This window comes from Amblyomma mixtum, chromosome 9, assembly GCF_055824585.1.
Source record: "Amblyomma mixtum isolate Tamu chromosome 9, ASM5582458v1, whole genome shotgun sequence".
NCBI lineage: Eukaryota > Metazoa > Arthropoda > Arachnida > Ixodida > Ixodidae > Amblyomma > Amblyomma mixtum.
In genome coordinates, this window is record NC_143020.1 from 28,055,102 (window position 1) to 28,066,075 (window position 10,974).

The window sequence follows — 10,974 nt, forward strand, 5'->3', positions numbered from 1 at the left end:
GTGTCATTTGATGAACAATAGATGTCGGTGACCCGCGGGCTGGCCGGAAACCACCACCTACCGCAGTCGACGCTGCTTCGACGGAAACCTTCTTTCCCACAGACTCAACATGTGACGGGGCCGTGACCCTAAGTGCGGTGGTGTGTTTGTGCGCACAAGTTTGTGTTGTTTGTGATCTGGGCCCCTCCCACCCAGGCGTGGGCGTCCTCAACCTAGGGAATTTAGGGAAGGAGAACAGTGTAAAAGTCGACAACGAATGCGGCAGGACAGCCTCACTTGAGCCTCACTTGAGCTTCACTTCAGTCTCACTTCTAACCATGATGTAAAAATGTCAATAAACCCTCTTGTAATCTTCCTCCCATCACCCAACCTCTTCGCTCAGCGGCACTCCTGTCCTGGTGGTGGTGGGATCGGGCGTCAGCTTCACCATGGTTCCGTCAAGCAGCGAGTAGCAGCAGCAGCGAGCTAGCAACGAGCCCGAACCGACCCAATCTGTCGACAGTACTCTTGCGTTGGTGTCTTCCAGCACGGCCGCGTCGAGATCATCGCCAACGACCAGGGCAACCGGACGACGCCGAGCTACGTGGCATTTACAGACACAGAGGGGCTGATCGGCGATGCAGCGAAGGCAAAGGCGGCCATGAACCCGAACACCACAGTGTTCGAAGCCAAAAGGCTGATCGGACGCCGCTATGACGACCATAAGATCCAGGACGACCTGCGCCACTGGCCCTTCAAGGTGGAGAATGACGGAGGCAAACCCTAGATCAGCGTCAAGTTCAAGGGCGAGAGGAAACGTTTCAACCCGGAAGAGATCAGCGCCATGCTTCTGAGCAAGATGAAGGAGACGCCAGAGGCTTACCTGAGGAAAAAGGTAAGCGACGCCGTCATCACGGTGCCAGCCTACTTCAACGACTCACAGAGGCAGGCCACCAGGGACGCCGGAGCCATCGCCGACCTCAACGTGTTGCGCATCATCAACGAGCCGAATGCCGCAGCTCTGGCCTACGGGCTGGACAAGAACCTGCGCGGCGAGAAGAACGTCCTCATCTTCGACCTGGGAGGCGGCACCTTCGACGTCTCCGTGCTGACCATCGACGAAAGCTCCATGTTCAAAGTGCGCTCAACGGCCGGAGACACCCACTTGGGAGGCGAGGACCTCGACTACTGAATGGTAGAGCACTTTTTGCAGGAGTTTAAGCGCAAGCACCGCAAGGACCTGCGGGTGTACCCGAGGGCGGTGAGGAGACTGCGTACGCCTGCGAGCGCGCCAAGCGAACCCTGTGCAGCTCGGCCGAGGCGAGCATCGAGATCGACGCCCTGTTCGAAGGCATCGACTTTTGCAGCAAGATTACCCGCGCCCGCTTTGAGGAGTTCTGCATGCACCTGTTCCGCAGCACCCTCGAGCCCGTGGAGCGCGCCCTGCGCGATGCCAAGATGGACAAGTCCCAGATCCACGACGTGGTGTTCGTGGGCGGCTCAACGCGCATCCCCAAGGTGCAGAAGCTGCTGCGAGACTTTTTCAACGGCAAGGAGCTGTCCACGGGCATCAACCCGGACGAGGCCGTGGCCTACGGAGCCGCGACGTGCTGCTGGTGGACTTGGCGCCGCTGCCGCTGGGCATCCAGACTGCGGGCGGAGTGATAACGCGCCTCGTGGAGCGCAGCTCGCGTATCCCTTGCAAGACATCGCAGACGTTCACCCCTTACACGGACAACCAGCCCGCGGTCATCAACCAGGTGTACGAAGGAGAGCGAGCCCTGACCAAGGACAACCACCTGCTGGGCACGTTCAACCTCAACGGCATCCCACCGGAGCCCCGCGGCATGCCCCAGATCGAGGTGACCTTCGACCTGGACGCCAACGGCATCCTGCAGGTGTCGGCCAGGGACAAGACTACGGGCAAGCAGGAGAGCATCCGCGTCACCAACAACAAGGGCCGCCTCTCCAAGGAGGACATCGAGCGCATGCTCGCCGAGGCCGAGAGATTCATGCAGGAGGACGACGCACATCGAGAGAGGGTGCCCGCTCGTAACTCCCTCGAATCTTACGTCTACGGGGTCAAGCAGGCCGCCGAAGAGTCTGGGGACAGGCTTACTTCCTCCGACAGGGAGTCCGTGCTGTCCAAGTGCCGGGAGACCGTCCCTGGATCGACGCCAACAGCCTTGCCGAGAAGAAGGAGTACGACCACCCGCTCAAGGAGCTGCAGCAGGCATGCATGCCTGTCATGAGCAAGCTTTACCAGCAGCAGCAGGGACCCAAGCACGCGTAGGCAGCTGCACACCATTCGGGACCCACGGTGAAGAGGTGGACTGAGCCGCAGACTCTGATAGCAAGCTTCGCTGATTCGCCCTTCATATTAATTTATTTCCCATACCCACATAGTCATGCAAACTATTTTTTCTACTCTAGCGGCTGTTTACTGAGACGCTGCATTAGAGGGACGCTTTTTATTAAACCTGTCTTGTGCGCAACTGGTTTGGCAATGGGTGGCAAGTTCACCTTGACGCCAAACTTTTGAAATGCGTTGCGTGCCGGGTGCAGCAGCAGACTTCGTGGCACTAGCGCACGCCAGGAGCAAAAGAACAGCGAGATGCTGCGTGCTTTCTCATGTGTAACATTCTTCTCTTATTTAATTTCATCATTTTGGTAAGTACAAGTCATATTGGGCCGGTCTACTCTTTCTCATCTGGCTGCAAGCTACACCTCAGCAATCGGCGTTCAAGAGTTATAAAGGGGGAGTAATTTACTCACTATAATGTGAGAAGCTGGAAAAATATATATGTTTTAGTGAGGGTTGGCAGTGACTTGTCACGAGAAAAATTAATTGTGCTTTTCTGCTGGTGACCGTAGAGCCCGTAGGATTGCTTGCGGTGACTAAAGGTAAACTGAAATCGGCTAATGACTGCAGGCTAAAAGCAGCACTTCTTACATACATTTCACTGCGGAACAGCAGTTACAGCAACAACACCGGCATACACAGGCTAAGTGGCGGCCATGATGTCAGGCAGAGCTGCTTAACGCAAAGACGCAAGTGTGACAAGAGCGGAATATCTTCCAAGATGATAACGTACTCAAAGCCAGAAGAACCCATCATTTGGTTCACTGCATTGAACACATATACGGCATTTGGGAAGCATTTGCGGAGGTTTTTCTCAGAGCCCATAATTAGTGGCACTAGTCATCACCTACTCTGGTTACTGGTAGCAAAGATATTTTTGTCACACATATTTCAAGCCAGACAAGGGGATGAACTGCTGGGTGTGATTGCTGTTAAGGACTTTGTCGACAGCACTGTCAATCTGATAGTGCGTAACTGCGTGCTTGGCCTTCCACATTCTGTCAGTAGATATATGAAAAGTCATTCATGAAAGAAATTTTACCACCTGGTAGTAAATGACTGCTTGCCCCACATAACTGATTGACGTTTCTGCCCCATAGGTGAGTACCAGTAAGATACAGTTCTTGTATGCTTTTCTCTTGAGGGATATTGTTGTTGTCTTGAGGGATGTTGTCTTGTTGTTGTCCCGCCTTTTTTGCGCTGTTCACCAGTATGAATGCATACCAACTCGCCCAGATCTCAGCCTTACTATATTGGTAAATTCCTGTTCATTGATTTGAGAGAACCTGCCAAATGCACTTCACCCCATCCTTATTCTTCTTGTTATTTCACTCTCCTATTCAGTTCATGTTAAATTCACAAACATAAGAATGGCAAGCAAGAAATTTAAGCTGCTCACCAGCCAGCTGTGCACAGCAACTTGAAAAGTAACGCTGAAAGAAAACTCCGCAGCAGGTCAACGACGGCCGCTTCTGCGGAACGTAAATATGCTGGCCACTGTCACGTGTCAGCTGCGCCGTTCGTTCTCTGTTCCCCGAGTTCCGAGGCTGTTCATTTGTTTCCCGCATGGTGCACGTGACTCGAAGTACGAGGTGCGCTGGCGATATCACAGAAAGGCCAAACTCTGGCTTCGAAGCCGCTCGGTCCCAAGGGATCTCGGCAGTCTGACAAGGACGGGATGGCGACGCCGCCGTCCTGATTATCTGATATAATAAAGTTTTTCTAAGCCTAAGCCTAAGCCTAAACTCTTCCACTTTGCTTCTTATTATTCACAGACGCCATCTATGAAGGATAGGAACAAATAAAATTTAATTTGCCTTTCTTGGACGACATCTATGAACGATAGGAACAAATAAAATTTGTACTGCTTTTTCTTGAACGCCATCTATTAACAATAGGAACAAAGAAAATTTATTTTGCCTTTTCTTGGACGCCATCTATGAACGATAGGAACAAATAACATTTATTCTGCCTTTTCTTGTATGACATCTATGAACGACAGGAACAAATAAAATTTATTTTGCCTTTTTTTGGACGCCATCTATGAATGATAGGAACAAAAAAATTTATACTGCCTTTTCTGGATGTCATCTATGAACCATAGGAACAAATAACATTTATTCTGCCTTTTCTCGGATGCTATCTATGAACGATAGGAACAAATAAAATTTACTTTGCCTTTTCTTGGAGGCCATATATGAACGATAGGAATGAAATTTTGGCTTCTCTTGGACCCATCTATGAATGACAGGAACAAATAAAATTTATTCTTTTTCTTGATCGCCGATAGGAACAAAATTTACTGTGCCTTTTCTTGATCGCCATCTATGAACGATAGGAACAAATAAAATTTATTTTTCCTTTTCTTGGCTCCCATTGGTTTCTTAAAAATCACAAATTAAAACTTTGTCATTTAATTCGCCAATATTTATTCAGGCCATCATAACTATTTCGTTAAATTCTGTGCCTCACCTGCTGTCATTTAAACTAACGTTACCAATTTGTCATAGACCTTGCACTAATCTTGAATCAGCTTTTCATTCACCCAAACTTTTATCACAACAAAAAAGTTTACATTTTAAAGGTATACGCTGATGTGCAATTAACTTCACGGCGACTGAAGACAGTTACTCAATTTGTATATAGTATTTAGTTAAGCTCAGTTGGCCTTTGGGATGGCCCCAGTACCATATGCCTACCGCCTTGTGAATGTAATCAGCAATTACATTGGAGCACATGCTTGGACCGAGAACAGCTGCATCCAGCAACAGGCTGCATTTTACAGCTAAAACAAAACAGTAACAAGCCCACTTAACTCCATTCACAGCTTTATTACATCTCTCCAAGAATCCAGAGTTGCGATATTTATTTGCACCAGTACTTTGGCACATAAACAGGCAATATCTATAGAGTCGGTTGACACACCAAGCAACTAGAAATCAGCTACAGACAGAACTTTTTACAATTAGCTTTGCCTTTTCCATGAGCTGGCGTCTTGGTTACGTTTTAGGAACTTGATTCTTGGTTTCAGCAGCCTGAAATATAGAAACACAAAGCAGCATGTCTTCCTATAAACATTTATTCATGAAAACAAATATGAGGTCAGCTCCTCCAAACAAAGGAACCATAGGTAAGAGAACACACTATGGCAATCTCTCGTTGACGCATATAAAGTGTAAACATGCCCTGCTGAAGTCGATGACAAGAGCCTACAATCGATCTGTTTCCGAGCCACATCAAACAGGGCAACACACAGCATCAACAGTACACTGAGCGGAAAACCGTTTATGAACGCAATTTTTTTAATAGAATGCAAGATTTCAATACAACAGTAAATATATCCGCAGATCACCCGACGACAGCCTTGCATTTTTTTTCTCTTAATGTTCTTGCTATGATCAAAAGCTCTCCCCATGGGTTTTCTATGGCAGCCTTAACTGTTCGATGCGATCGATGGAAACACTTTAAAATAAAGATTTTGTTAGATATCCGAAGAATGGACCGTTACGTTCAATATTTCCGTAGCAGCATCTTACAATTTCCCGATTTTCAAAATTTCTGCCTGAGAAAGTTAGACATGAGAACAGTGACAAAATACACAAGGGTTGATACAAATGCATTGCTTACAAACCTTGATTATTGCAGAATATTGCATGTTACGACAGTAAATTTTCAATTAAAACTCCGTTTCCCATTTTAGGCCATTTTTAAATATTTATTGAAAATCGCAGCACTTCCTTTTCCTTCTTGTTTGGTTGTTTTGAGTGCTGTCAGTCAAATAGAAAACCGGCACAACCAGACTTTACGATCCGGAAATATGCTGCAGTAACCATTGTAGCACCCGTGCTTTCCCATAAAGCTACTATATATCAAAATTACACCTCCATCACACAAAATTATTGTCCTTTTTATAGAAAAACACTACTTAATATCAATTTCCATACGTGCTACCACGTTAAAAAATGGACATAGCTAGTGAATGACAACTGCGACAATTAAAGTTGGATCAATTTAGAGAAATGTTCTTAAATTAAATATTTCAGTGCCCTCACACAAATCTCTAGCTTTTCGGACCCAGGCAGGGATAGGGGAATGCTAATATCTATTAATCATTTTTTTGTCGATCAGAGCAGGAAAAAAAATTTTTCTCTTCAAATTGAAGATAATTGTTTTATGTTACTTATGTTATAATTATTTATGTTAATACTTAAGGTTGAAGGTTTATTTCCGCAACTGGGTGTTGCGGGGACAGCCAGGGAAAAAGCTGTATAGACAGCTTGAGAGGTCCTGGCTTCCTCTTACAGTGCAGCATTGCCGGCGGCGGAATAGGACATCAAACAAAATGTAAGTAAAATACGTTCGGTACAGAGAAAGAGACATGTACGTTCAATACGCACTACATTGTGCTTTTAAAAGAAAAAAGAACTACATTAGATCAAAGAGCCTATAAAGGCAAACACAGGGGGGAGAAAATAAATGACAGCAAAATTGACAGGTGCACTCAAAGTGGTAATACGAAGAAAAAAAACATGAACATTTGGGGCCATTCTTTCAGAGAAATATTGGATACATCATGATTCTTGTGGCATTACAACTGGTTCAGAAGTGTCAGTAAGGTATGCTGCAACATTTGTTTGCCATAGTTTGTGCGGCATTTCTTAACATTGCAAGGCTCTGCTGCGCGGGTATCATGCACAGTTCTGCTTTGCTCTAGCCCCGCTAGTGTAAGTAAGGAGTCATCATTTTTCATTATGGCGAGTTTATATTTATAGCACAGCCTATAGTTATACAAGGACTTCATTGGTATGACGTTGTGTCGATGGAAAACGCTCGCAGTGTGGAAGAAATGCGGCACTTTACATGCAATGCGTATAATACGTATTTGTAACACTGCGAGTTTGTTAATATTAAGGCGAAAACCTTTAATGCCTCATCGTTGTAAGCAGGAGCTGTCGACAGAAATGTCACGCTTTTCAGTTGGTCGAAACGGTCGAAACAAAATTTACAGTGAACAATCGCGTAGCAGAATGCAGCACTCAGGCTTTCGCCTTTCACCACTTTAGCCGCTAAAGTTCCTTGTAGTTTTTTTCAGCTGTTGTTGTTGCCCACACCCTACATCCGTAGTTAGCTATAGACGAGAACAGTGAGTGGTAAAGTAACATGTTGACTGACGTAGGAAAGTTAAAGCAATTGCGGCGCATGATACCAACTGTTCTGGAAAGTTTCTGAACTACGTAATTAATATGGTCATTTCATGACATATCTGCTGCAAAGTAAACGCCCAGAGTTTTCACAGACTGCACAAACTCTATTCTGGTATCGTTTAATTCAATTAGAGGTAGTTCAAAGTGTTTGTGACGTGGGTGAAACATGATGTTGTAGGTACGAATTGCGCGCGAAAGACACACACAGGAAAACACACGAGAGAGACTGAAAGAGCGCAAACTATCAACTGGTGTTTTTTAGCACCGCACCGCGAGCGCAGAAAGGGCTTCTTCCCTATGACTCTACCCATTCAGAGATAGTCAAGAGAGCTATTGTTAGTTCGTGCCTGGGATCTTCTCTGACAAAGTCATGCCCGCATGCAATGCACACTAGCTTCCATAATCAGATAAAAAGGCTGCTTTCAGCCGGCTTCCCCTGCGAGGTCATCTCAGCTGTGGCCGAGAACCTTCTTCGGAAGGTAAAAAAAGGAAACGGCGCCAACAACGAGGAGCGATTACCACGAAGAAAGACTACGGTCGTCCCGTATATACACAAGGTGGCCCACAACATAAAAAAGTGGCGAATAGGCATGGCGTCCCTGTGGTGTTTTCGGCGCCACGCAAGCTCGCCGGGTTGTGCCCAAGGATCAGCGCGGAAGGCGCTCGACGAAGAGCATGCGAGATAAAGCATGCGGCACAATTTGTGAAATGCGCCACGGGCGTTGTGTATCTCATCCCGCTCAAGTGTGGTCGCGTGTATGTGGGCCAGACAGGACGCTGCGTGAATGAACGCGCAGGGGAGCATCAGCGTTCAATTAGGAACAAAGAAGGAGCTAATTTGCCTGCTCATTGCATTGCATGCAACGGTTGTGAGCCACTGCTAAAAAGTATCAGAATTCTGGGCAGGAGCAAGGACAAAGTTTCCCGTGAACTTCTAGAGGCATATCATATAAAGGCAAGAGGTGATAACTGTGTGAGTGACACATCCGTTTCACTGTACAACGCGGAAAGGAATTTTTTGGAGCGTTTCTGATGGTTTGTCGAGCAGGGTTTGATTTGCCTCCTTATCCTCTCCTTCCCCTCTTTGTAGGCACGTGTGCACACTGCCTATAAAGCGGCACTGAATCTAATAAACACCAGTTGATAGTTTGCGCTCTTTCAGTCTCTCTCGTGTGTTTTCCTGTGTGTGTCTTTTGTGCGCAATTCGTACCTACAACAGTATGCACCAACTCGCCCAACAAGAAGTTCTTCTTAACTACCTGTGAAACATGACTGCTGCGGTTTTACTAACGTTAATTCTTAAGTGATTATCAACTGTCTCAGTATTTATTGCTTTCAAGGTTTTATTAGCTCGATTTGCAAGATCAGCAGTTGAAGTACCCGAAAAAAAGACTAACTTAAAACAGCACTTAAAATTTTTAAGTGCTCCGAAAAACAAGTTGATGAGAGCACATCAAGCGAACAAAATGCGAATGACTTTACGGAACTATTCCGTAAACAATGTCATCAGTTTGAAATAGTAAAACAAACTCAGTATCTGAGAGCTTTTTATGACAGCTTTAACCACTCGATGCGAGCGACAGAAAAACTTTATAAGAGAGATTTTGCTACGAAACGGAAAAATGGACCATAGCCTTCAATATTTCCATAACAGTACCAAACACTATTTGTCCGAAATATTTGCGCAAGAGTGCTGGACATCGGACTACCAAGGTAGAGGAAAGGGCATGCAATGTCGAACTTTCCACCTAATAATGTGGCCGCCTAAATGTCTTTTTTTTTTCAAAGAAAAATGTATACACCGCAAGTGCATTAGCACACCGCCGAGTGAATGCTATAGGAAAAGAATGTTAGGCATGGTTTAAGCGCGGTTATACTGAAAGGTCGAGCAATAGCACTGGCATGGCTGGACGGCTCCGACTCCTTCCGTGGCCAATCGGGCCAGCATGGCTAGTTTTTCAATGCGCCATACGTTGACGTCGCGTCAGATGACTTTAGAGTAGAACCACCTCGATGAAACTCATTTAAGGTGAAAAGTCAAGGTCAAAGGTCAGGAATGGAAGGACAAGCCACCATGGTGCATGTTTGGTAGACTACCACATACTACCGAGTTTTAACTTGGTTATTACAGTCCGAAACCGTTCCCAAATCTCGAAGTCAAATTTTGGCAATAGTCCGGGCCAAATTTGGAGCTCACCAAAATTGAGCGAAACAGTCATTTATGATTGGACATCAATTTTCCACATTGGCCATGATAAGTTTTTGGATGACCCGGCGTAAATTTTTCGAAATGACCAGGCCCAGATCTGGAGGTGACCATCGTGTAGGGCACGGTCAAATATGGTTGGACATCACTTTTGGTAAAAATCGGCCGAGGTCAAATTTCGGCGGTCGTCCGGGCCAAAGGCTGTTGCTAAGCGGCTTTGCAAGGTCACACTCAGGTCAAACATACGCACATCCCAGAGATAAATTTTGCATCAAGTACAGCTATCGCTCTGAAACATCCATGGCCACATACTGTGGGCACACGCTGGATGTTTTGTTTCTTAGCTTAAGTTCTCTCTTTATCGCGAGAAGTACGTGCCCTTATCATTTTTTCGTTCGAGATAACCGCCGATCTTTGATCTCGATAGTTCGCTACTGTCATTAGACTGAACGATGTCGAGAGCAACCGGGATTCTTATCGTCGGCGTCCGCCGTTCACGCTGGCTGCTATCGTCGCCACCCAATTGTTTCTGCAGTTTGCGGCCGCAGGTTAGCCAAGTAAATTTTTCGGGCTTTTCGTCAGCCTTCTGTCAGCCATCAGTCTGTGCGGTAACCTAGCCACGTGCCAAAGCTCAATTCATTATTAAAATTTGTTTGTTTGCGGAGTTAAACGACCCAAAGCGACTCAGGCTGAGGGACTAAATTCATTCCTTGGCGATGTTTGCGTAGAGTTTGCAGACAAAAACCAAAACTATTCCTTGCATATCGACATCAAATATTCTTACGACCTTGTTAGCAAGACCGAAATAAGGGGAATAAACAGAAATTTAAAGTGATGTTGTTTGTGGTTATTCAACTGATCTCGAAAATAAGTCGTTTTTTACAGACATTAGCTTCTCAGTATAGGATCAGTGGCTAATTTCTTTCTTTGGTCTATGTCCTCAAGGCACGATGATAAAATTATAGGTACGTAATGCATTCATAAAGCGGCAGAAAGCCTATAGCGCGCAGTGTGCAGGTGTTGAAGAGCCAATGGATCTTTTAGGTCCCATAGGAGTATTTACATAGTATCTCCTTGTAATTCTGCTTGCTTGCTCCTCAGTGTTCACGTCGCCGAGATTTACTACCGCAATGGCTGCTTCTAAAGTTATCGACTTGCTTGGAAAATCAGGGCAAATATTCCTGAGCATTTCTAGGCCCGTATGTCGGTAATCTGGCACATCA

At 45.9% G+C, this 10,974-nt stretch overlaps 1 pseudogene; it reads left to right on the forward strand.

The window, feature by feature from the left end:
• The first annotated feature begins 508 nt into the window (after window positions 1-508).
• On the forward strand, window positions 509-2,272 carry LOC149328598 (heat shock protein 68-like; annotated as a pseudogene).
• Window positions 2,273-10,974: the final 8,702 nt, after the last annotated feature.